The sequence below is a fragment of the Mauremys reevesii genome, linkage group 12 (assembly GCF_016161935.1).
Source record: "Mauremys reevesii isolate NIE-2019 linkage group 12, ASM1616193v1, whole genome shotgun sequence".
Classification (NCBI taxonomy): Eukaryota; Metazoa; Chordata; order Testudines; family Geoemydidae; genus Mauremys; species Mauremys reevesii.
The window spans coordinates 27,684,454-27,708,032 of NC_052634.1; the positions used below are offsets into that span (position 1 = coordinate 27,684,454).

The window sequence follows — 23,579 nt, forward strand, 5'->3', positions numbered from 1 at the left end:
CACCACCGGGGTCGACGGTATGGGGGCTGTGACATACAGAGAAACGGTTGTTGCGCAGAAAGAGGGCAGCAGAGCACACGCGCGCACACACACACACACTTGCAAACATGCACAAACACATGCATGAATCCAGCCACACACGCTCACTCACACTTGCTAATATACACAAACACCCGCACAAATCCAGCCAACATCAACACAACTGCTAACAGATGCAAACACATGCACAAATCCAGCCACATGAACACACACACTTGCACAGCCACAAACACAACCCCCACAGCTGTAATAACACCCCCCCATACACAAAACCCTTACAGAAAACCACACATACACAAATACATGCAGAAATCAATCAATCAATCCATCCATCCACACACACACACACACACACACACACTCCATCCCCATTCTGTGCACACACCTTGGGTCACTGCAACACTGAATACTTCAATTGGATGGGGGGCCCAGCACCATGGCTATTCCCTGCCCCCCAGGGCTCGCAGGGGGTGGATTGGGGGGGCACAGGGGGCACAATCCAGTGCCAGCCAAGGGGGGCGGGGTTAGAGGTGGAGATGAGGCCATGGTTTGTGCACCACTCGGTTCCTGGCACAGTCTCCTTTTAGGATTTGCATTTCTTGGTAGTTTTCACCTCATCACCACTTCCTGCCCAGCTCCCTCCTGCTGTGCAAGATGGTTTGGGGGGGAAGGGGGGATGGGAAGAACCCAGGAGTCCTGGCTCCCAGTCCCACCTGTGCTAAGCTACGAGACTCCACTCTAACCCCAGTACTGGAACTGGAACCTAGGAGTCCTGACACCCATCTTCCTTTCCTCTAACCACTAGACCCCACTCCCCCCTTTTAGGGAGCCAGGACGCCTGGGTTCTGGCCCCAACTCTGGGAGCAGAGTGGGGTCTAGTGGTTAGAGCAGGAGGAGCCAGGAGACCTGGGTTTTATTCTCAGTGCTGCTGTGTGACACTGGGTCTGTTTCTCCTCCCACTTTTTGGGTATGGAGCCTGTAAACTCTCTGGGGCATGGCCTGTATCTTGCTGTGTCTGGGCAGCACCTGGCCCCAATGGGGGCCTTGATTCTGCCTTGTCAACGGCAGCGCAGAAAGCCCTAGTGCCAAAAGAAGATGTGGGGCGGGGGAGGGGAGGAAGCTTTGCAAAAATCGGTCACACCAATAGGAAACCAGCCCCAGCAGTTTGTGACCTCACTTCCCAAAATTAGACACACACACACACACACACACACACAGCCCCTGCTCAAACCACCCCCTTTGCCAATGCACCACCTCACCTCGTCCAGGCAGGTCTAGATGGGAAGCTCCATGTGGGAGCGGTGATGGACGGCACCATCAAGGTAGGTTCTGGAGATGGTCCTCCAGGTATGGGCGTCTCGGCTCCAACTGGTACTGGGCTCACGCTGGGCTGTGTTCAGTTCCTCTCTCTGGTGTGCGCCCCGGCTCCACAAATGCCCCCGCCCCCTGCTCTTTCCTTCTGGTACTAAAAATATCCTCTTCCTTCGCCCCAGAGAGACACACCCACGGTGCTGCTTAGCACACGGCTTCCCCCCACCTTCCCCCATTCCCAGGAGCGTGCAGGAAGGGAGTCATGATTGGGGAGAACCCGTGTCCAGAGGGGAGGGTATGGGGGGGTGGGCTTGTCACCTCCTCGCAGCATGGAAGTGCCAGTAGACACCTATGGATGGTCAACCCAAGCAGGGCCAGGACGGAAATGGGAGGACTGTGCCCCCAACATGGAGAATCGGGTGCAACCTTACTTAACGGGTCAGTCTGTCCTTTCTCTGACTCTCCCATTCCAGCTTCAACTAGCGCTTGTGGTTCATTCGTTCTTTTTCATTCCTTTCTTTCTCTAGCTTATATGTTCTTGCTTTCTTTTTTCCCCTCTACCTTTCATGCTCTTCCTTTCTTTCCTTCTTTTTCTAATTTTTTTTCTCTCCCTTTATTTCTTTCTCTGCCTTTCACGTTCTTTTCGCTCTCTCTCTCGCTGGTTATTTTTTTCACTCGCTCTTTTTCCTCTCTCCTTCCAAGCCAAGTGTGTTCTCCTTGCACATAGATTTTGACAGGTTTTCCTCCTGATCAGCAAGTGGATTAAGCACGTCTTCAGTGGGGGTTTGGCATGGCAGGGAGCAGGCTGGGTGTCTTTGTGGCCGTACATACGCATGGTCCTCTCCTCCTTTGGCCCTGCCCTCAGTTGCTCTGTAGCTTTTAAGCCTTCCCTTGGAGCTGTCAGCACCAGCTGCCTCTGCTCTAGGTGCCCAGAGGAGGAGAGGTGTTGCTGGGTTACTTTCACAGATGCCCCTTCCCTGGTACTGCCCTTGCTCAGCTGCGCAGAGGAGCTTCCATCCCCAATCCCTGCCTGTCACTGCCCAGCAGCCCTCTGGCACCATTCCTGAGGGTCACCCTGCCTTGCTCTCTCCCTGCCGTGTTGGGAAAGACAGCTCCCATCTCTCCTTGGTAAAGGTCAGGTGGGCCAACTAGGGGCAGAAGCCCATTCTATGTTTTCCTACTGCAGAGCCCAAGCTCAGGAACTCACCTTGGATGCAGGGCACTGCTGTGCTCCCAGAAAACAAGGCACCACTGCACAAAGACCAAAGAAAGGGCCTGCCAAAGCCTGGGATTGAACCAGGGACCTTTAGATCTTCAGTCTAACGCTCGCCCCACTGAGCTACTTTAGCAGCTGCATAGAAGTCTTTTGGCCTGTTGCTTCTCTGTCTGGGATGTTTTTGTCAGCAGTTACACACAAAAAGGACAGGAAAACGAACGGCTGCTCCACACCCCCACCGGAGGAACCCGACGCCCTTAGCTGTGGGGAGTAAGAAGTGGCTGTTGGCTGACAGGGCCTGTCCCCGAGGAGCTGGAACAGCAGCTGCCGCCTCCCCCTCGGCTCTAGGCTGTGGGAAATGCTCATTGCCTGGCTGCATGGGTGGCTGCTGCTCCGTGCTCTGGAGAGCGTCTGTATTGCTCTGTCAACCCCCCGTCTTCACTGAGCCAATCTGGTAAGGTCCCAAGTGCCCCCTCCGGCCTGGCAGCTGAGAGTCTGTGCAGACATCAGCCCCCCTGCCAGGCCCACAGGCAGCAGCAGCGCCAGCCCCCCAGCACCACAGGGGCACTCAATGCACTTCCTGTGGGGAAATGGCTCCTTGGCGTCCAGCTGCTAGAGTGAGAGCCAGGAGAGAGCAGTGTCTGGCTCACCGTGGGGGAGAGAAGAGACCTGGTGAGTGCGGATCTCCCTCAGCCTCCCCCGCAAGGCTGGTCACTTCTATTGTCACTGTGATAGTTAGTGCTTCCCATCAGGGCCACCCGCAACAACTCCTCCCCTTCCTTCCAAGGCCCTGCCCCCACTCCACCCCTTCCCCCAAGCTCCCACCCCTGTCCAATCTCTTCCCAGCCTGCACCTTCCTGCCCCATTCCTCTCCCTCCCCCACCTCTTCCTCTCCCTGCTCCTCCCCCTCCCCGCCCAGCGCCTCCTGCACCCCACTGAACAGCTGATCTCTGGCAGGTGGGAGGTGCTGAAGGGGAAGAGGAGGAGCTTGTCAGCAAGGCCTGTAGTGGGGGGGAGGGGAGCTGGCTGCCAGCGGGTGCTGAGCACCTATTTTTTCTCTGTTGGTTCTGCAGCCCCGTAGCTCCCATGGAGTTGCTGACTTGGCTCCTGTCACACTCTAGAGAGAGGAGCAGAACCAGGGCTATGGCTGATCTATGGGGCACCAGGTGAGTGGCAGAGGCTTCAGTTGCTGAGAGTTTGCCTGACCCCTCAGGGACACAGTGTGAGGGGGTGTCCCAGGGATCTCTATGAAAGGAGCAGAACAGGATTTCCTTGGGGTGGGGAGAGAATTGAGAGTGTCTCAGGGGGTTGGACAGAGGTATTGCCCAGGTGAGGGACTGGCTAAAACTCCAGCCTCGCTGTGAGCAGGATTTGAACCTGCGCAGGGGAACCCTATTGGATTTCAACTCCAACGCCTTAACCACTCGGCCATCACAGCTGTGAGCACAAAACTACCCCAATGCCAGAGAAACTGGTAAAGAATCACAATGCCCAGGCGTGAAGTCATCTGAACTACAGGATTCCCACCGCAAACCTGGCTCCCAAAGCACAGGGGGGATTGGGGGTTTGTTCTCTTTGCTTAGCCATGTGCAGTCGCACAGAGAGTGCGTTTAAAAGTCTCCCCTCCCACAGAGCGGGAAGGGGAAATGATTCTCAACTTGAAGCTTGATGTGAATGAGGATGTCTGGACCACAGGGCCAGGGACTGGCTTTTGCTATAGAAACCAGTGACACATGGAGCCAGGCTAAGGAAAATGTTTCCTGGAGTCAGTAACTGGATTAGCAGCAGTGCAGAGAAATGTCTCACAAGAGGAGTCAGTGCATTGGTGGTTCGGTAGCAGAAGTCACGGCGGAGGAGGTCTAGCTTTGGTTTCTGGCCAATAGAGGGGTGAGTTTTATTGTCTCAAAATTACAGTAGAAAAATTCAGCCCCAAACTGGGTGTGGTGGGGCTTTCTCTGGTTTGTTTTGTTTTTCTCTTTTGAAATGTCCTTGATCATTTTTCTGGAAAAACTATTTGGACAAGGCCAAGGAAGAGTTAGAACAATTACAAATCTCCATGGGAGTGAGGGAGTCTCTCAGCACGGGGGGAGGGGTGGAGATTTTCATGGAGGGGAGTTGAGGAGATAAATGAGAGGCTTTTGCTCCAGCAGAGGGAGCAGCTTGGCAGGTTCATTTTTACCAAGTGAATCCCCCCACCCCACACACACACACGTTGCTTCCCTGCTGCTGCTGCCCCAGCTCAAACCCCACTGTCACCCCCAGCATGTGACCTACAGCTTCCTGCTGACAAAGCCCTCATCTATCAGAGACAAAATCCCCTCGTCTGCCCCTTCTCCCAGCTGAGCCCTCCCCCCACAGAGCCCAGGACAACCCTGACCTAGCCATGCCGGGGGGTCGGGCTTAATCTTCAAGGCCGAGCACAAAACCTTCAGCCGGGCACGTTTCGCTCCCTTCCCACCTCGGCCCAAGCGGCAAGGGAGAAACGGATGAGACACGACGGCTGGAAGACGCCTCCCTCCCACTTCTCTATAGCCTGCTGTGACGTTATTAATATGAACTGGGACCGTAGAGATCATTGTTGCTACCACTGTTATGTATGTGCAGCAAATATTGTGCAAAGGTTGGCGTGTGAGGTGTCTAGGACAAGGTTATGATTTGCTGGTGATAATGACGCTGGCTGGATGTGTGCACCATTTTTGTAGCTGAAGTTATGAACATGGGCTATGTATTTGTATCTCAAATGTATTTGATTCCAAGTAGCCTCAGTGTTGTCAGCCCCCAACTCCTTCAGGAGCCCATAGCAAAGAGACACCCCCCCCCCCCACTGTCCTGGACTCCCTGGGAGGTGCCTCCCACCCCCCACCCAATGGAGCACCAAGGATTACAGTGGCAGCATCTAGTGACAGTGGGGTTCAGTGGCTCAGGCCAGACACCTGAGCTGGGGACCCACCCCCATAGCACTGCTCGAGGGCCTGGGCCTGGGGTGTTCACAGCCCCCTCCTCACCCCTCCCTGAGCCCAGCCTGGCTCCTCACCTGGAACAAAGCAGAAGCGTCCGTCGGCCTCGCTGCTGTCCGAGTCGCAGGCGCTGCTGCTGTCCCAAGGGGAGCGGGCCGAGCTGCTGGGGCTGGGAGAGGGATCCTCCACCTCCTGCCCTGGGAAGGCTGGAAGGTCCCACTGACCGGGCAGGGCGATGCCTCCTGCTGGAAATGGGGGCTGGGCTCCTGGGGCCGCTGCTGCCCACACAACAAGCCCTGGAGCCACCCTGCCCGGTTCTGCTCCTGGGCTGGGTCCTGCCTGCCCAGCCGCATCCTGGCCCAGCTCCATTTTGGCCTGGCCGGTGCCTCTCCCACCTCAGCGCCTGCGCCGGGAGCAGGTTTCCTCTTCCAGAAGGCTGGGAACTTCCACCTCCTGGTCCGGCCGGGAGCTCCTTCCCCGCCAGTGGGGACGGAGGGGCCGCTCCGCTCCTGGGGAAGATGGCAGCTGCTTCCTCAGGCTCTGGGGCCACTGGCAGAGCCTTCTTCCTGAACATCCTAAGGAGCCTGGGAGTCTGGGGTCAGGGCAGTCTCTCACTAACCAGCCTGTTTGGTCTCTCCCCATCCCTGCCCCAGCCAGAGCAGCTCCTCCTCCCCCCACAGGGGTGCAGGGAGTGCAAGCTACACACATTGGCAGGAGTTCATTGCATGATCTGCTCCCCCTCAACGTTCCCCCTCCTCATCCCTGGGGCTGCAAGAACCGGGGAGTCTCGTCCTTTTCGAGCACTGGGGTCAGTCACAAAGACCATCGGTCACTTTGGACAAGCAGCTCCCTCCTGCCAGCCCAGGACACACTCACACCTCCCCCCCACAACCCCGCCCAGGCTAGAGAAGGAACAGAACCCAGGAGTCCGGACTTCTCCTGGGAAACCATTCCCCACTTCAAAGTCCCTCGGCATAGCAAGGCCAGGCCCCCCTCGGTTCCCATCGATTTCCATGCTCAGCAGCTCCCCGGGTCTGGCCCTGCTCAGAGACTCTCAGCCTGGGGAACAGTCTCCCACAAGGGAAGGGCTGGGAGCCCCATTGCTGGGACCTTGCCAAACACACTGGAGACGGCTCTGGAGAAGCCCCTCCCCGGTCTGAGAGTGAGGAGCTCGTGGGGGCTGTTTACAAATCCAATCTCCTTTGGGAGAGATTCTCTCCCCCTCTTTCTGCCTCTCCCCAGACAGACAGGGGGCGCCACCGAGGAGCCCTAATGCCACTCACTTGCTCTGGTGACGGAGCGCTGGATGGAGGATGTTCAGTGTCGTCCCTCGCCCTTCTCCTCACTCTCCAAGCCAAGGCAGGCTGGAGAGGGGGGTGGTGACCTGAGGAGTTACCCTGCCCAGCCAGCAGCCAGGGTGATGGCACTGGGCGATCGGCTGGCTGGGAAAACAAGAGTCTGTCTCATTGCCAGGGAAAGGAGAAACTTGGCCAGCAGCAGGGGGTGTAGAACACCGCCCTAGGGCAGGGGTGACAGCGCCTCCAGGATCCTGACATCCCAGCACTTTACACACCTTCCTGGAGCCTCCCAACCCCCCTGGGCTGTCGGGACTGTGACCCCAACCCCACTGATGAGAATCAGGCCTGGGGAGGGGAAGCTAGTGGCTCAGGGTCACACCAAGTGTCAGAAGGATGGGTGGGACCCAGCAGTCCTTCTTTCTAGGCCCCTTCGCTAACCACTGCTGCACACTCCCTCCCACAGCTGGCAATTACAAGCAGCCCTCATGGCCGCTCCCCCTGCCTTTGAGAGGGAGTGTGCTCCGCTGGAGTGACTGGGCCAGGGGATTGGGAGTTAGGACTCCTGGGTTCCTTTGCTGGGGATTTAGTACTTTCCCGCTAGTGGAGAGTGCTGGGAGAATCCCCCAGCCAGAGCTGCTCTGACAGCGCTAAGCAGCATCTGACCATTCAAGGGTGGAGCGCACGGCCCAGGAGGAGGAGTGTTTGGCTCTGGGGTTTCACTTCAGCCCAGTCTAGAGAGAGGGGCCCAGCCATGGAGTTTGGCTCAAGAAGACCAATTCTCCAATTTGTTAAGGGTGTTTTGAATTCCAATCCTGTGCTCCAAAGTGCTTGGTGTCAGTTGCCAATTTTAGAAGCATGCTCTCCACTCCATCTTCCAAATCAGTAATGAAAATATTGACTAGTACCGGACCCCGGACTGATCCCTGCCGGACCCACTAGGTTCACCCTCTCCGTTGGACAGCCAGACATGGAGACGGGCTCTTGGAGTCTGGGCTTTCAACCAGCTGTGCACCCACATGACACTGATTGCATCTAGACCGCATTTCCCTCGTTTGCTTGTGAGAATATCCTATGGGACTGTATCAAAAGCCTTAGTAACACTGAGATAGATCCCATCTACTGTTTATCCACCTCCACTAGGCCCAGCCCTAGGGAACCTAGGTCCTGCAGGATAGCTCCATTGGGGGGGGGGGGACTTGTAGAAGGGAGGAGTAGAGCTCCAAATGAACACACAAAGTGACACAAGCAGCACATTGACAGAATCACAGAAACCCTTCCCCAGAAAAGTAACCTGAATAAATGAGCATTCCCCAAAGTAAGGGGCAAATCTGGTAACACTGTTACTTCTCTGTCTGGGAGGTTTTTGCAGCAGTTGCACACAAAAAGGATGTCATTGTGAGTGGCCCATGAAGACAAGACTCGCTTTTGCCTGCCTTGCTCAGCTTGACTTGCTGCCTCACCCCATTCCTGCCCTAGTGCCCGGGTTGACCTGGTGGTGGAAGGGGACTGGGGGCCAGTGGCGCGGGGAGGAGGTTGAGCTGGACCCTGAGCTAGACTAGACCCTGGCGGTGAGAGTCTGGCCACCACTTGCCGCCCCACCCTGTTGTCCTGGCTTCCCCCACTGGGTGTCATTTTGGGAGGGAAGTGGGGCTTCTGCCTCCCCTCCCCGATTTTCACACCGCAGAGGAGTGCGAACAGGAAAACGAACGGCTGCTCCACACCCCCACCGGAGGAACCCGGCGCCCTTAGCTGCTCCCCCTGCTCCCCCCCAGCTATGCTACTGAGTGGAAGCGTCCTGTGCCCATCACACAGAGGTCGATTAATCAAAACCCTCTTCTGCCAGCACCGGGCCTCCTTCTTCTTACACTGGGCCTGCAAGCGAGGGGGCAGCTGGCACAGCACCAAGAGTCTAACCTGTGAGGCAGGAGGCGGCTGACGCCCGCAGCCTGCTGGGGAGCTCCCAGAAGTTATTAAGGGACAGAGACTCCTCAATGCCCTTAGTAACAAGGGTTTGGGGTTCACCGAGGCCAGTAAGGGGGTCACTATGTCGGCCCTATATCCCTGGGTGTCAGGTCACTGTGCAGCTTTGAACTAGAGCTCGGATCCCAACAACCAACCAGCAGCCCACAGCCTCCCCCTGGGTCAGCCCCACCTGGTTACTCCTTACAGGCCGACCTTACCCCCCTTCCAGCCCCGGATTCGCCCCCTAATCATCCTACTGCCACTCAGAGCCACAGCCGTGGAGGTGCTGAAGGAGGGAGGGGTGACTCTAGGGTGGGGTTCTTCTCTAACGATGGCTGGCAGAAAGGTGGTGCTCAGCTCTGTCAGCCACCTGCCCAGTTGCCTCGCTGCCAGGGGATGCAGACGTTTCTGTAAGGCCATTAAATGGGGTATTTGGCTTCTGAGTGAATGTGAGGAATGTGCAATCCTAAGATGGAATTTCCATCCTTCTTTTTACTGCTTTCCAGGGCCCCAGTGGCCTAATGGATAAGGCATTGGCTTCCTAAGCCAGAAATTGTGGGTTCAAGTCCCATCTGGGGTGACAAAACTCCTTCCTTCTTGTATATTGCAACAAAGCCTTGGTGTTATTTTCACCAAGGAAACTGGGAGACATTTGAACCCAAAGTGCTGGATCTTGGGAGCAATCTCTGAGAAACAGCATCTTCCACTTGACAAATGCTTTCTAGACCCATCAGTAGCAAACACTTAATACTAGTGTTTGTCTGAGAATAGAAGGAAGGGGAGTGTTTACTCCGACACCTCAGTGAGTGAAACAGACAGAAAGAACAAGGCCGTCCTGAAAGAGAATGGATCTGTCTGGAGACAAAGCAGAACCTGAGAATGAGCAACAGTGTGAAAAGAAGAACTTCAAATGTGTGTTAGGTGTTAGATAGGTTGGTCTGACAAATTTCAAGAAAATACCAATGCTCGTAGACTGATGCGGACACTGGCTGCTACTGATCTTTTACTGAGAATTCATTGAGAAATATTTTCCTTAACTATGTTAGGGAATATTGGGTGGGCTATGAAGGCACCATTCCTCCTGCTTTCGCCCTTCGAGACAACACGGCTACATGGCATGCGGCCAGTGCTCACCTTCCAGTCAACTGCTAGAGAAGACAACACAGACAGGGATGGCAGCAGGGCAGACTGGAGCTCCGCGGAGATGGTGGGACCAGGTCTCATCAATGGGGAGGTGGCCACCCCAGCATGCACAAGGCAGAGCCAGTAAGTGCGGCGTGTGCTCCACGGTGCCCCTACTCCCTGCATGTGGTGGTGGAGGGCAGTTACTGAGTTCAGTTGGTTTGGGAAATTTAGGGATTGGCTACACTTGCAGAGGTAGAGCGCTGGGAGTTAAACCACATCAGGGAAACCACTGCCGTGTGTTCACACTGACAGCTGCAAGCGCACTGGAGTGGCCACATTAGCAGCTCTGGCAATGCCACAGAGAGCAGTGCACTGTGGTAGCTATCCCAGTGTGCAAGTGGCTGCAACGTGCTTTTCAAATGGGGGATGGGGATGGAGTGTGACAGGGAGTGTGTTGTGTGTACGTGGGGGGAGCGACAGTGTGTTGGGGGGCTGAGAGTGTGTCAGCATGCTGTCTTGTGTGTTCGGACAGCAGCAGACCCCCCTCTCTCACACACATTCACAACAGCAGCATTCCACACTAATGGTTGCTTTGTCCCGGAGCAGATAAGCAGCCGGCTGTCAGAAACGGAGCTTTGAAAGGGGATATCCGCATGCCTGCAGCCGATTTCAAAACAATGACCAGAGTGGGCACTTGACTTCAGGGGATTATGGGACATTTCCTGAGGCCAAACACAGTGCAGTGATGCAACACGTCATCCACACTGATGCCCGGGTATTTCAGCAGGGCTCAGCGAGCTTTATGCTTCTCATGGAGGTGGATTACCCAGAGTGCTCCACCTGCAGAGCCCAGGTGCTCCATGTGCCTTGCGAGTGTGGACACCTCAGGAGTTAGGGCACCCGGGGCTGCTTTAATGGGCTCTAACTTGCAAGTGTAGCCAAGCCCCTAGACTATGTCACTTGTGTGACTTACTTGTGCTATTGTAAACATACAATAGACGTGCAATGGTCAGAAATTGCACCAGCAGAAAAATATATTGCAGGGAAACCATAAGGAAATTAAGAGTTTAAATTATCCTCCACAAGTCCCGCGTCCCACTAAAATGAATCCAACCCACAGGGCACGTGGGCAGAAGTATCGGTGTCAGGATGCTACATTGTTAGCACAGTAAATGAAGCTGCAAAATAAATGATGTTTAAATGACCTCACTCTGTTGTTTACAATCCTGTGTTAAGAGGTAATAGATACAGATGGACACCAGGTAGGGTCGCTTGGAGGACGAAGCCTTTATGCTTCCATCCCCCACCACTGTCAAGTTTTAGCCAATTAGGACAAGTCAGCAAATAAGAACAACCTCAGGTCTCAGTAACTGCTGCAGGTAGCAAAGTCCTACAGGGAGCAATTTCTGGCACTACATCCCACTACTGATCAGCACAGGAGTTTTGACCTGTGCCGGTTCACCTCTCCTTAGGCAACCTGGGGATCCCAAGCTTGCCCGGGATCACCATATTGATGCCAAACTTAGTGCGGACACCCAATTGGCACAGCCCCCTGCAGCCCAGAACTCCTGAGCTCAAGCAACCCGCCGGCCTCAGCCTCCCCAGGCGCTGGGATCACAGGCACCAGCCACAGGGCCCGGCTGGTAACAAGGTCTCCCGCTTCCAACTTCAGGCTCAGCCTGGGAGCTCTGCGCTCTGAGCAGGTGGAAGTGGAGCCTGGAGCTGAGCTCATGCGCTGAGGGTTATTTGCACTGTGCGCTTCTACATGGAGGTGAAAACACGGGGCACAGATCTTTGAGCACAACCCTCATCCTGAGGAATGGGGGGGGGGCTGCATAAAGAGAGACCGGCTCTCCCTGGCGGGGCTACAGCGGCTCTTCACAGGGGCAGTCCCACTGCCAATTGGTACCAGAGTTTTGAAAGCCTCCTTTCCTGGGCAGGCTCCTCTCTCTCTAGGGGGACTGGCGACCCCAAACTTCCCAGAAACCAGCATAGCGAGGCCAACCTGAGCACAGACACCTGCTCAGCACCCCGGGGTGCAGCCCTGAACTCCGGCAATCAGCTACGCTCAGCTGCCCACCCAACAAGCATTACACGCAGGAGCCTTCGTGCCCCGCGTGTTCAGCTCCCTCCCAGCGCCAGCTTTAAACTCCGCTGCTCAGTTCTAAGCTTTGGCCACACGGGGGCAGCCCGGAGCTCAGCCAATGCCTCCCGTTGCTGGTTGCGTTTCCCACTCCTCGTGGCAGGTTCACACCCCGCAGGCAGATCTCTGAACCGGAGCCGAACCGTTCCCCAAATCCAGCACTTTAGCAGCAGCTTTGCTAGGAAAGCGCTGACGTCCCCAAGTAAAGTAAGAGCCAGAGCGCTGTGTCCAGGATCTTCTATTGGGCCCCTCACCGTGGTGTCTGTCAGGCGCAAGGAGAAACCAGGGAAATGTTTTCATGGCGTTTAAGGGCAGAAGGGGCCATTAGCTCAGCTAGTCTGACCCCCGAATAACACAGAATTACACCATGACACGTATTGATCCCACAGACCTTAGACAGATCAAAGCGTTTCAGCCCTCAGGACGGAGGCTAAACTGGGTACCAGAGGCAGCGAGCAAGGGGCCCCCAAGGCAATGGCAGGGAGCTGACGAGGTGAAATATGCCCAGATGATCCCAGCAGGCGACCCACCCCCATGCTGCAGAGGTGGGAGTCCCTGTTCCTCCTGCCCTTAAGAATCTCTGGTGGTAAGTGGGTCCCCCCAGTTCCCCAGATAAGAATCCTCCATGGGATTTCCCTGGCTTCACCTCCAGATAAGAACATTGTGTGGAGGGAGTGGGAGGAAGGTTGTCTGGCAGATCTGTAAAGGGGGACTGTGTCTCCCTGTCTGGCCCAGGCTCCTGGGAGGAAGTGATCTCAGTGTGTCTGGCTGTCTCCATTCCTCCCACCCATAAGAATCCCTGGTGTGTGGGTGCACCCTAGACCATTAAGGATCTCTGGTGGGTGGGTGTCTCTCTCCCCCTAGTCAGGATCTCTGGGGCATGGCTGTATAAAAAGAGACTTTGACTCACCCAGGCTGGGCTGCCATCATGGAACAGACCAGGTCCTTCTGTGGAGGGTTTGCGTTCCTCCAAGGACGTGATCTCAGTGTGTGTGGGTGTCCCTGTCCCTTCAACCCTTAACAATCCCTGGTGCGTGGGTGCGCTGGGCCCCATTATAATCCCCTCTGTCTTACCCCCCATGAGGGATCCGGTGGATGTGGGGGTTCTCCATGCTACTGGGGGTGTCTGGTGCCCCTGTCCCTCCTGGTTAATAGTGGAGTGTGTGGGTGTCCCCCAGCTCGTTAAGGATCCGTTGTGCGGATGCCCCTGTTCTTCTCATTAAGAATGGTGCAACGGAGCATATGGGTGTGTCCCCCACCCCATGAACTAGCTCCCGTGTGTGGTTCCCCTGCCCCCATCCAGGCTCTGTGGTGTGTGGGTGTCGCTGTTCCTCTTTTCAAGATCCGTGTTGCTTGGGTGCGTCTCTAACCCGCAAGTCAGATTCCCCAGCGTGTGGGTGCTCCCATCCCCCACTCCAGGCTCTGCGGGGTAGGGGTGTCTAAAAAGAGACTGTGTCTCACTCTCTTGCCCAGGCTACACTGCAGGGGCTATTCACAGGTGCAATCCCACTACTGATCAGCACAGGAGTTTTGACCTGCTCCGTTTCTGACCTGGGCCGGTTCACCCCTCCTTAGGCAACCTGGAGACCCCAAGTTTCCCCGGGATCACCATATTGATGCTGAACTTAGTGCGGACACCTGATCGGCACAGCCTCCGGCAGCCCAGAACTCCTGAGCTCAAGCAATCCGCCAGCCTCAGCCTCCCCAGGAGCTGGGATCACAGGCACCAGCCATGGAGCCCGGCTTGTTTCATAGCCTGGCAGCTGGAACTTTAAACTCTGCTTGTGAGCTCTGTGCCTTGGCCAGATGGGGACAGCCTGGAACTGGGAAATGCTTCTGCACCCCCCGCCCCCGTCTCATGTCGAGCTGCAGGCGCCGCTGTCCTGCCAGGTAAGATCCCGGATGTTTCGGTGCCCCCTTTCCCCGCCCAGGTGTCCGGGTATCTCTGCCCCCCATACAGAATCCTGGGTGTGTGGGTGTCCGTCCCTCTGCAGAGGATCCCGGTGTGTGGATGCCCTTGTCCCCCCCTACAACATCCTGGGTGTGTGGGTGCCACTCTCCCCCCCGTAGATCTCTGGTGGGTGGGTCCCCAGGGTGTGAGTGCTCCCATCCCCCGATACAGGCTTGGGGGGGGGTATAACTGGCTCTCCCTGTCCTGCCCAGGCGGTGCTACAGCAGCTGTTCACAGGGGCAGCAACCCCACTGTCACCCTGCAGCTTTAACCTGCTCCAGGGTGACCTGCTTCACCCCTGTGGGAGCCCGGGACCCCGAACTGCCCAGAATCACCTGATTGATGCCGAGCTTAGCACAGACACCGGCTCAGCCTGGCAGGGAGCTGCCCTGAGCCCTGACAATCAGCTTCCCTCCGCCTCCTGCTGCACAGCGAGGATCCCACGCGAGAGGCTTTGTGCCCAGTTTGTTCAGGAGCGTCCCAGGCTCCAGCTGTAAACTCTGCTCGTCAGTTCTAATCTTTGGCCACACGGGGGCGGCACTAATGGTCCCATCTAAACGCTGTTTGCGTTCGACCCTTCGGATCGCAGATTGTAACCCGCGGGCAGATCTCTGAGTGCAGCCAAATCCCTCCCCAAACTGAACACTGAAGCAGCAGCTCCCGTTGGAAAGATCAGGATTTTTGCCTTTAAAAACAAGGAAAATGTCTGCTGCGAGAGACTGAAGAAACTCAATTGATTTCATTGACTCCATGAATGTTCCTCTGTGTCCCCCTAGGAGTCATGCCCCATTTTTTGGGGACCACTGAACCCTACTCGCTAAGCAGGGGCTAGTGATGCCAAAGCCCAGGGAAAGGGAGAACAAGTGTGGGGTCCCCAGCACTGGAGCCATGTGAAGGGGCTGCAGGAGAGGTGCAATGGCTGGTGGCACAGGGAGTTAAGGGCAAAGGGGGTACAGGAGGGGCAGGAGTTAGGGGTGAAGGAGGTGCAAGGGCTGGGAATGCAGGGGCTAGCGGTAAAGGGGGAGTGGGGATCGTCCAGGGGCAATGGGGAAGTGCCAAAGTACAAGCTTTGCCCAGGGCACCATTTCCCCTAATGCTGGTCTGAGCAAACTATTGGAAATAACCCTTCAGTGAGACCAGAACCATAGTGAAGAAAAGCCCCTTTGTTAAGTGGCTGTGGCTTCGGTAGATGGGTTAGAAAGCAATAGGCATCTTTCTGTGGAGGTTTGATTTTTGCCTGCTAGGCAAGGCTGGTGTGTGGTGTCTCCATGGCTGTACTTTCAGTGTCTGATCTGCCACAGGGAGCCAAGTCTAGACATATTCAGAGGCTCTATGCCAGGGTTCCTCAAACTTCCTTTCACTACAACCCCTTTTTGCAAAAAAAAAAAAAAAAAAAACAAAAAACTTACTACAGTACACTAGAAAGACGCACCAAGCCCTCTACACTGAGCACAGGCAGAGGAGACAAAGCCTGAGCCCTGCCCCAGTTAGGGAGGGCAAAACCAGAGCTTGAGGGATTCAGCCCTGGGTGGTGGGGCTCAGACTTTGGTTTCAGCCCCAGGCACCAACAAGTCTAATTCCAGCCCTGGCGACCCCATTAAACAGGGTTATGACCCACTTTGGGGTCCTGACTCTCAGTTTGAGAACCACTGCTCTATGCTGATGGGAGAGAGTTTTCCTGTGGGTGCAGTTAATCCACTTCCCAAGAGGTGGCAGCTATGTCAGTGGGAGAAGCTATATCGGTGGGTGTGCAAGCTGTGGTGTTTGCCATATTTAAGAAGTTTAATCAAACCCCATTTTTAAAACCACCTGTGGTCTGGGAATGGCAAAGGAGCTCAATGAAGCAGGGTCTGTCCTTCAAAGTCCTGGACATCACAATTCCACACTCTTAGGGCTAGTCTACACTTACCAGCCGGGTCGACGCGGTGAGTTCGACTTCTCGGAGTTCGAACTATCGCGTCTAATCTGGACGCGATAGTTCGAACTCCGGAAGCGCCGCGGTCGACTCCGGTACTCCACCACTGCAAACGGCGGTGGCGGAGTCGACCTTGGAGCCGCGGACTTCGATTCCGCGGCGTCTGGACGGGTGAGTAGTTCGAACTAGGGTACTTCGAATTCAGCTACGCTATTCATGTAGCTGAACTTGCGTACCCTAATTCGACCCCGCTTCTTAGTGTAGACCATCCCTTAGTGTCATGGGGATATTGCTCAGTGGTAGAGTGCTTAACTGCAGTTCAAATAGTTCTCAGTTCAAACCCCAGTGTTCTCTTATAACCCTCTTTCTTTTTTTAAAAAAAAGGAAAATATTTTCATTTCCATTCTCCATTATGTTCAGGGGCTCCTCTATACAGGAGTGCTTGATATTAATGTAAACACTCAACATTTTGCTGTCCAAATGCACAAAAACCTAGCAAAGCTGGCCATCAGCTGAAATAAGTTCCAATCCCCATGACAAGGTTTGTCTCTGTTCATATTTCACCTTCAGGTGTTATCTTGAGGGATCTTTAGTATATTTTTGTGAGGTTAATAACTATCTCCTCAACTTTATTTACTCAACTTAAAAATTGGTGTCACTTGATTTTTGCATCTCCCTGTGAAAATACAACTGACACGTGTGGCTTTCCACAGGGGGTCATGATGTTAAAGTTGGGGAATTCAGTCTCTGTACTTCTGGGAGGGGGTGTTGCTTTTTTACAGCTGCCTCACTGCCAGGCACACTGGGCTGTTAGCTGCACCCACTGTCCTTGCCAGGGGCCCCTGCTGAACCCTGGGCGGCTGCACTGCCGTGCTGGGGTGACTCTGCAGGTAGAGAAGCTGCTGTGGAGCAATGTAGAGCAGGTGCAGGAAGGAGACGGGGTCACTATTCTCATTCTGAACTGCACAGTTTTCCAAATTTGGGACTGGATTCATAGATTCATAGACTTAAGGTCAGAAGGGACCATTATGATCATCTAGTCTGACCTCCTGCACAATGCAGGCCACAGAATCTCACCCACCCACTCCTGTAACAATCCCCTAACTTATGTCTGAGTTATTGAAGTCCTCAAATTGTGGCTTAAAGACCTCAAGGTGCAGGGAATCCTCCAGCAAGTGACCTGAGCCCCATGCCGCAGAGGAAGTCGAATGTCCGAGAACAATTCTAGGGGAAGGTGAACGCAGAGCAATGACACTGGAGATGCCCAGACCTCCAATAGGGGCAATGTGGAGATTAATAATGGGAAGATCATTTGTGAAATTAGTCGTCACTGACAAGATTTGTCTCTGTTCCTATTTCACGCTATGGTGTTAGTTAGAGGAATCAGTAGAGATTTTTACTATATTAATTAAACACTTAATTTTATTTACCCAAGCCAAAAACTTAGTATCACTTATTTTTTCTCTGTCCTAGCAAGAATGAATTGAATTTTGTGACTTTCTGGAAAGTGCAGCGAGATTAAATGTGGGAAATTCAGTCTCTGTGTTTGTGAGCTGATGTTTTCCTCTCACAGGTCAGTGCCTGCATTGAAATACCCAGAGGGATCTAAGGGCTGGTGTACGCTGGGCACTGAACTGGCAAAGCGATGTCTCCCAGGGTGTGACCCCCCCCCACAAACCCATATAGTTAAGGTGACCTAAGCCCGGGTTAGATAGTGCTAAAGAAAAGGAAGAATTGTTCTGTCCATGTAGCTATTACAGGGATGGGGAAAACCGTCCAGTCACTGTTTACTCCAAAGTGCTATAGCAGTGCCACAGCAGGATTTTAAGTTTAGACAGAGTGAAACTAGATCTGGCTCCAGTTCGCACTTGTGATGCTCAGGTACTAAGACTACAATAATAACAACAACAGCACAGTGCTTGCGTAGTTGGCAGGATTCGAACCTGCGTAGGGAGACCCCAATGGATTTCTAGTCCATCGCCTTAACCACTCGGCCACAACTACTTAACATGCACTTATTTTGCTACATAATGATTCTGTTCTCACTGAATTGTCACTTCAAATTGTTTGCTCAGACCAGCTTCTCCAGCACACTCATGACTACACATCAGTGTAAGTGTCCTTGGCTGAACAGCGAGAATTCCTGCCCATTTCCCTTCCGGTTGGAGCATGATTAGAGTGTGTTTGTGTGAACGACATTGCTGTAGATTGTTGTTCATTCCCCACTCTGACAATTCAGACAGTCCCTTTCCTAGTCAAATCTCCAGCACATCGTTCCAATAGCAGGGGGCAGGATTTCTCTGGGGCACTGAGGGCTGGTGCGTGAACTCAGCCTTGCATTCCACCCTTGATGTTTCCTGGACTAACAACAGCAGCAGAAAGAAAGAGCCGAGCCAATATCTCCCTGCAGGGATGCAGGTGCCACGACCCCTCTGTCTGACCATCGCCATTTGCAGGAGAGAAGGGTTCACTGGAATCGAATGCCCTGGCTCAGACCAGAGACACAGGGAGGTTTTGCTGTTCATGGCTCTGTGCAAAGGAAATTGTGTCTGTGTGAAATTGAGGCGGGAAATGAAACGTCCACATGGTGGCCCAATGCTCTAGGGAATGTGGGTGAAGGACTCAGGCTGAGAAATGATTTAACAGAGGTTTGTATTTATTGCCCTGATTAAAATCTATGGCTAAAAGGCAGCCACTGTTGTTAGTACTTGTACCTGTGTAGGGACACCCCAGTGGGTGTCAAGTCCATCGTCTTCACCAGGGGCAGTCGATTATTTTATCAAGGTACAAATTTCTTGGTCAAGGCCTAGGCTCCAGAGAAAACAATACACTGCTGATAAGAAGAAGTACATCAAAAGATTTTGCAGCCACCATGGGCATAACTATGATGTGTCGTGTTTCACTCTTTATATCTGGCGCCACCTCCTTTCTCTGTAGACTTGTAGTTGACCAAGGGCATAGCTGAACATCTCCTCAGATACCAGGGAGTGTTTATGTCCATTCCTGCGAGCTACACAGGGGTTTGATGTTGCTGCTTTCAATCCTCTGGCTCTGCCGGGATAAGGAACAATTCAGGCTGTCACTGAACTGAAGGAGGAAGATCAGGTTTTGACAGGCAGAGGGTCGCCTCCTCTTAAAGGTGTTTGCCTGGCTGGCAGCCCTGGTTCCCAGGTCTCGCCCGTGGGGCTCCAGCAGTTTTGGGACCAGGTCACTCACTTGGCCCCACCTGCTGCCCCCAGGTGCTTCCCCCCCCCAGGGGCCCCGGCAGTGCAGCAGAGCTGAGCAGCATCTGTCTGCTCGCTCCAGAGGCTGCTGGCCCCTCCCCATGGCAGGGCAGGGTGGGGCTGTGCCTCTGCGTGCTGCCCCCGCCCCGAGCCCCTGCAGCCAATGGGACACTGTGGCGGCGGTGTCTGGGGGCAGCAGCATGCGGAGGCCCCCCAGCCCGCCCCGCCTTGGAGCCCCAGGTCAGCGCCACACTCCAAACCCCCTTCCTGAGCCTGCACCGCCACCCCCTCCTCACATACCCCTTCCTCCCCCCAAACTCTCTCCCAGACCCTGCACCCCAATCCCCAGCCCAGACCCTGCACCCAATCCCCAGCCCCAGCCCAGGGCCTGCACCCTAGATCTCCTCCCCCCACCCAAACTCCCTCCCAGAGCCTTAGGCAGGTGAGGGGAAGAGTTTTGGGGGGCAGGGTCTGGGTGGTATGAGTGACATTATTGGCCCACTGAGAGGACTGAAGGACTGGCACTGGCGCTAAGGTAAATTGAGGTTGAGACCCTGCTTTAAGGGATTGGAGCAATGCTGGAGAGACTGACGGGCAGGGAGCTGGGGAGCTGTGTGTGCCCCAAGGAGAGTTGTTGTTGTGCTCTGGTGACACAGAGCGGGGGTGGGGAGTTTGTAAGCTGTGGTGTTTGTACAGAGATAAAGTTTACTAACCCCCAGGTTAAAAACTGTTCCTGCTCTAGGCTATCCCTGACACTCTCTGTTGTGAGTGTAGGTCAGTGGGTGAATGTTTCCTTCTAGGATAATAGGTTTGTAGTTCCAATCCAAGTTATTCCCTTTAAAAACTTTTTCAAATGAAAATCAATTTCCAGACCCATCTCCAGTATGTTCAGGAGTTCGCTGAATTGGGGTGGGTGGGGCTTGAAATGAATTTAAACACTCAGCATTTTCCTGTGCAAATGAATAAAGACCTAGCAGAGCTGTCCAGCAGCTGAAATCAGTTCCAGTCCTCGGCGTCTCTAAGAGGGACACTCGGTAGCTAAGGCATGTGGGACACCTCTGTGGTGATGACAGGTGAAAAAATGCTGGATTCAATGAAAGCTGAGACCATAGGAGGGGAAGGTGAACGGCAGCACCACACAGGGTCATAACACTCAGACATGGGGCTTCACTGTCACTGGCCCTGTGTTTTCCAGTATTTCTATCCTAAGGAACACACCCTCCCTCTCCCCCACACACTGTCACACACAACCTTCTCCCCTTGAGCCCCATCCCACCCCTACCCCTCTCCCCCACACACGCCATGGGACACAGCCTCTCGGTGACTCACCCAGATGGGGGCTTGTCTCTGCATCTCCCCAACAGGGGAGCAGAGAGCCGAAAGGGCCACAGGAGACCAATGGAGCTAGGCAGGGATAGAAAAGACTTCCCCTCCCTTCCCAAGAGTCCCGTTAATCTCACCCATGAGACATTCCAGCACCAACCTTCCCCTCAGAAATGGAAGGGGGAACCAGCTCTAGCACATGGAAGGAGGCTCCCCACCTCTGCTGCTGCCATCATGCAGCCTTTAATATGGATTTGTTTTAGCTAATGCAACCCCCCACACACTCCGCTAATCCATCCATAAAACATGGAGACAAGCTCCTGAAAACAGAGTCCAATAGTGCAATGGGTTAGTGTCCAGTACTTCCAGAGCAGTGCTGAGTCAAGTCATGCTGAGGTTGTGAGTTCAAACCTCACCTACAGCACTAGTTTCCTTTAAGCAAATGGCTTCTGCCAATCATTTTGCCCTGCAGAAAATACAATTGCAGTTCAGAAGACACCGAGGTCCCCTTGCTTTACAGAGAGCAGGGCAGATTCCACAGATCTACCAGGCTCTGCTCTTCACCAGCCGCCTGTGTCAGGAGGGGCCGAGCAGAGCCCAGAGCACTGCCCCCGACTCCCCCTCAGTCTTTGCTCCCCAAACCACCTATGTGCTCACCCTCTTCGCTGTGAGACTCAAACCCTGCCTGGCTTTCTGTATGTTGGGTTTTTGTTGTCTGTCGTGTTAATGTGCATGTGGGTCCTGTGTGATTTTTGTGGATGCCATGCATAGTTTTGTGTGTGTGTGTGTGTGTGACTTTTGCATGCAGATTGTTTTTTGCTAAGTATTCTTTTGGTATGTGGTTTTTGTGCTTTCTTGTTGTGGGCTTTTGCTGTATTTTTTGGTGTGGATTTGTTCTATGTTTTGTGTGGCTTTCCCTTAGGTGTATATGGCTCTGTGTGCTGTGTGGGTTTGGTTTTTGTTTATGTCTGTGTGGGCCTGTGCAGTCTGTTATGTTCTCTTTCTCTCTAGTTGTCTCTCTGTTTGTATCTTCATGTGTAAATTCACTGGAACTTTTCAAACTCTCCACAGCTTTGCCAATTTTCACCAGGAATTTTACTCATTAACAAATTCTCACTTGTTCCCTACCAGTTGGTGACCATTGCCCCAGGGGCCTGTCAGTCTCAGGGTCCTGATTTCCCATTGACCCTTCCCCCTTCTATTGGGACTGGGAACTAGCCAACCAAAAAACCCCACTCAGTTTTAGTAAAGGGCCAACAGTCCCTTACACAAGCTGGGCCTGTGAGGGAGGGAGAGCTCAGTGGTTTGAGTATTGGATGGCTAAACCCAGGTTTGTGAGCTCAGTCCTCAAGAGGGCCATTTAGGGATCTAGGATAAAAATCTGTCTGTGGATTGGCCCTGCTTTGAGCAGAGGTTGGACTAGATACCTCCTGAGGTCCCTTCCAACCCTGGTATTCTATGATAGGGTCACCAATGTTCAGAGAAACTAGCACAAGCTGGTCCCATGGTGTAAGGGTTGGCATGCTGAAATCTGAGTTCAAATCTCAGTGGGACCTTGTGGTAAATCCCTGGAGATCCAAGTGCTTTCCTATCTCCAGCTGTCTAAGAATGAATTGTTAACCTTGTGCTGAGTGACTCATACCCACTGGAGCCAGGTCTTTGGTTGGAATGGGGTCTAGAAGTGGCTATGGTTTGACTGGGTGTTTGGGATTTCTGATGCCCACAAGTTTGGCCCTTGTGCTTTCTACCACACTTTTCCTCTTGCCCACATGGCGCTTGAAGAAAGGAGTGTCAGGGCCAGGTTTCATAGTCAGGAAAGGCAGGAGGGAGGCAGAGTCCCAGGCTGGAGCCCAGCACCTCTCCTCCTCTGGGCACCTAGGACAGAGGTGGCTGGTGCTGACAACTCCAAGGGAAGGCTTAAAAGCCACAGAGCAACCAAGGGTAGGGCAAGAGGAGGGGAGAACCATGCCTATGTGTGGCCAGCAGACAGCCACAGAGACACCCAGCCAGGCTGCTCCTGCTCCCTGCCATGCCGAACACCCACTGAAAACCACCCACAGCCAGCTGCTGATGTGGCCAACATGAGAAGATGATAGGAAAGCAGGGCCAGCGCCCCTGGTGGGGCCTCTTACCGTTCCCACTCATGGTGCTGACTTTGGCAGTGGGGCAGGAGATTTTACCCCAAGAGGCTTTTCCCCAGCTGGCGACAAGCAGAGAAACACCCAGGCTCCCAAGGTGCTATTTAGCAAGTACCCTCCAGCACAGGGACAGGCGCACACTTGGAAGAGGGAAACTGCTCCACACTCTAGCCCGGGCAGCCGCCCATTTTCTTTGGCAAGTCAGGAAGGGCAAAGGCAAGACTGGAAGCACCTGGGGCTCATGCCCCAGCCTTTGTGACACCCAACCCCCAACTCCTTCCCGGGGCTCTAGCTGAAGCCAGAGCATTGGCCTGAGCGGCCAAGAAGAGGTTCTAGCCCTGAAGGGAGCAGGACTTTCAGCACAAAGGTAAAACTGGACAAACACAACCACGAAGGGACTTGAACCCTCAATCGTCTGATCCAAAGTCAGACAACTTACCCATTAGGCCATGTGGTCACAGGAACAAAACCTTTCCAAGTACTTCTTTGTAAAAGGCAGACACTGTGTTTCTCAGGTCCTCTACTGAGGGGGGCCAAGACTCTCTGGGCACAAGAAGTCGAGTTCCCAGCGAGATGTGAGACAATTCTCTGGAGCCAGGTGCAGGACTTTGGCAGGGAGGCTCAGGCATGAGGGATTGGGGTGCAGCAGACAGACCAGCTATCTAGGTGCTTAGATTTGGTCTCACTGAGGAGAAGGAGGAATCCTGCTGACAGGCAGTGGCTGTGGAGAAAAAGTGGGATGTCCAGGCTGCTCAGGTCTCCTTCTTCCAGCTCCTCATCTGGCTGAGCTGCTCCAACGGCCTGGACAAGTCCTCTGCATGCACAGCAAATAGCCCAAGAGCCATTTCTGCCCAAACCTGTGCTGGGGGGTGAGCGTCTGTCTTCCCTGTCCCATCTGCGCTAGAGCAGACCACTAGATTGAGAGAGACAGTCAACAACGATTAAGGCTCAGATTATATAAAGGGGGTCACAGAATC

At 54.1% G+C, this 23,579-nt stretch overlaps 1 protein-coding gene and 3 non-coding genes across 4 annotated transcripts in view; 2 read left to right on the forward strand and 2 right to left on the reverse strand.

Annotated features, from left to right (window-relative positions):
- LOC120375373 (zinc finger protein 850-like) overlaps window positions 1-23,579 on the forward strand; it is a 477,476-nt gene that overhangs the window by 216,833 nt on the left and 237,064 nt on the right. The gene's annotated exons all lie outside the window — the stretch shown is intronic.
- Window positions 3,923-4,004, reverse strand: TRNAS-UGA. Its single transcript has one exon. It is a non-coding gene; the product is annotated as a tRNA-Ser (tRNA).
- TRNAR-CCU lies at window positions 9,291-9,363 on the forward strand. Its single transcript has one exon. It is a non-coding gene; the product is annotated as a tRNA-Arg (tRNA).
- On the reverse strand, window positions 17,840-17,921 carry TRNAS-AGA. Its single transcript has one exon. It is a non-coding gene; the product is annotated as a tRNA-Ser (tRNA).